The sequence below is a fragment of the Rutidosis leptorrhynchoides genome, chromosome 7, assembly GCF_046630445.1.
Source record: "Rutidosis leptorrhynchoides isolate AG116_Rl617_1_P2 chromosome 7, CSIRO_AGI_Rlap_v1, whole genome shotgun sequence".
NCBI classification, from domain to species: Eukaryota; Viridiplantae; Streptophyta; class Magnoliopsida; order Asterales; family Asteraceae; genus Rutidosis; species Rutidosis leptorrhynchoides.
The window spans coordinates 11,268,842-11,271,908 of NC_092339.1; the positions used below are offsets into that span (position 1 = coordinate 11,268,842).

The window sequence follows — 3,067 nt, forward strand, 5'->3', positions numbered from 1 at the left end:
GTTCCTTCAACAAGAACGACGTTCTAAAGCCAAGAACGACATTCTACCTGGGAAATTTACAAAAGAAAATAGGAACAGAAAAAGATGTCATTTCTAGAACGATTCAGGAACAACGTTCCTTTGAAAGAACGGCGTTCCACGTTTGTTCAAGAACGACATTCCATCAACAAGAATGGCGTTCCACTATACGAGTCAAGGAACGACGTTCCTAAAAGAGGAACGATGTTCCTTTGCGTTTTCTGGGCAGTTTTTGGAAGAGTATAAATAGAAAGAGATGTGGTTTTTTAAGATATGATTCACCCAATAGAATAGTTCGCGGTGGCTGATCAAAATTAGGGTTTAATAGCTATTTTATTAATGTTTTCATCAAGTTTCCATCATCCATTCCATTCTAAATCAATGATTTGAATATTGGATCAAGATCTAGGGCTTGTTCTTCATCTTCTTCATTTAGCACTTTTGTAATTTCTTAAGTTTGGTACAATCTACCCTTGTTTATTGCTTAATCATGTTTAGATTTACTTTATTTGCTTGTATTGATCTAGTTCTAGCAATGATTGGCTAGAATTTATTATGTACACTTGTTAATGAAGCTTGATAGCTAAGGGTTGTTCATATTGATGTTGATGATTGTGTTTAAATGAATTTATTAGTTTGATGATTGTGATTTGTCATTAGAATTAGTCAACAGATCCTTTATATGATTGTTTTGGACTTTACTTTGATTATATGAGTTGTGTAGCTTTCAAGGGGATTTGTTTAGTAAATCAATTTGTACTTCAACACTTAGGTGATCTAGACAATCAAATTTAGGCTTTCAAGGGATTGAGGTCTTGATTTGGATTGGTTTTGAATTGGTCCTTAGTCAACATAGTGAAGTTTGATTTTTTTTTTTTTAAGGATTTTGATTACCAAATGGTTTTGGGAGACTTTAACCTAGACTAAGTACTTGTGATAGTTGCATGATTCAACTAAGATTAATTGGTATAAGTTTATGGGAATTTGCAAGTATTGATTTGATCACAATAATACCTAGTAGGGATACTAGTCTAATGTTTGAGCACAATTAGATCTTAAGTGAATAAAAGAACAACCCGAATGCTTCAAGTGGATTAAGCAAGTGTACATGCCTTTAATATTGATATTTACTTAATCACTCTTAGTTTTTAGTTTAAATTACAATAGTTTTTCTTAATATCTAAAATTTAAACCCCCCAATCAAACAAACCTTAGGATGATTACGAGTTTTCATCGATTCAACTAGCATTCATCGCTCTCTTGGGACGAACCTTAAACGGAAAACTTACTAATTGTAACTACCGAGTAATTGTTTCTCGTATGCTTGTCACATAGTTGAGTCCACATTTAAGTATAAATTTTGAAGATAAATATATGTTTGTGAAATGAGCATCAAACTTCTTGGCACCGCTGCCGGGGAGCGGTTAGCTAGTTGTATCTTTGTTTTAAGCTTTTAATCGTTCGATCCCTTTGTAAGGATTTATCCTTGCAAAAGTTACTTTTCTGGTTTTTATATATTTTGTGTTTAGAAAACCGTTTGTGTTTCTGTTGTGATTGAAGGTTAGGTACTTTGGTGTATGAAAAGGAGATCCCAAAAGGATCAAGAGTTTGCACTTCCATTTCCTGATCCGGAAAAACACGTTCACGGGGTTTACAAGTGTAGAGAAGAAATGATATTAAGGAAATTTTTTGAGGTTTTTCCATTTTGTTTAGAAAAGATGGACGGTGATGGTCAACTAATTCACAATGAGGAGCATCCATTCGGTCATGGTTTTCCAAACAACCCACCGCCGGTTAATCAAGAACAACAAAATGATCCAAATGACACGCCGATGTGGAACGCTAGGTTGGTTGCACCTACGGTGGTGCCTCCGACTATTACTAAACCGCCTATCGGGGCCAATAATTGGAAGATGGAGGGTAGTTTCTTCACAATGATCAAAGATATGCTATTTCATGGGTTAATAGAAGAGAATCCTTTCGAACACCTTCAACAATTTAACGACATTTGTGATATCTATTAGAACAAAGATGTTACCGATGATGCTTATAAGTTAAGGGCATTCCCCTTTACTCTTCAAGGTGATGCGAAAACTTCGTTAAGGAATTTGCCTCCCAATTCGATTAGGACTTTTCAAGATTTAAGAGATGTTTTTATCAATCACTTCTTTCCACCATCAAAGGCGGAACAAATTAGGATGGAGATTAATGCATTCACTCAACAGAGTGATGAGTCTTTGTATGATGCATGGATACGTTTCAAGAAGATGCTAAGAGCTTGCCCACCACATGGTGTGACAAAGGAGTACATCAACACATTCTACCGCGGTACTACTCCTTTAACTAGACAACATCTTGATTCCTCCGTGGGAGGAGTGTTTATGTATAAATCACCAAATGCGGCTGAAACCTTATTAGAAGACATCTCGGTTAATACTTACGAATGGGCCCCTTACCTCGAGATTTACCAAGAAAAAGTGTAGCTCAAGTGGAGAGTGACAATGGTCAAATCATGCTTGCAAGCTTAAACAATTAATTTCAAATGTATGGGAAGGATTTGAAGAAGCTGCAACAATCGATAGTCACAATGCAAGTGGGTTGTGAAAGGTGCGATGACCCACATCTCACAAATAATTGTTCACAAATCAACAAATGCAACCATATTGATTTGGACGATATTCTCATGAATTCGGATGCTCATGTAAACTATGTGAGTAATCAAAGTTATCAAAGGGGTGGGTCATCAAACCAAGGCAACAATTCATATCAATCGAATCAAAGCTACTACAATCCTAACCAAAAGCAAGTCTCATTCAACTCTCAAACCAATCCACCACCCGAATTTACCAATCAAAATCGAAACCAAGGTTACAACCCAAACTATTTCCAAAACCGAAACAACAATTACCAATCAGAAAACCAACAACCTTTCAACAATCAACCTTATACCAACCAAGGAAATCAAAGCTATCAAAACTAAAGTTATTCCCAACAACAAAATAACCATGGTCACAATCAATAACCTCAACAAAACACTCAACAATCCCAA

At 35.8% G+C, this 3,067-nt stretch overlaps 1 non-coding gene across 1 annotated transcript; it reads right to left on the reverse strand.

The window, feature by feature from the left end:
- Positions 1-2,208: 2,208 nt before the first annotated feature.
- On the reverse strand, positions 2,209-2,314 carry LOC139860844 (small nucleolar RNA R71). The gene has a single exon (XR_011763461.1). It is a non-coding gene; the product is annotated as a small nucleolar RNA R71 (small nucleolar RNA).
- Between the last annotated feature and the right edge of the window lie 753 nt (positions 2,315-3,067).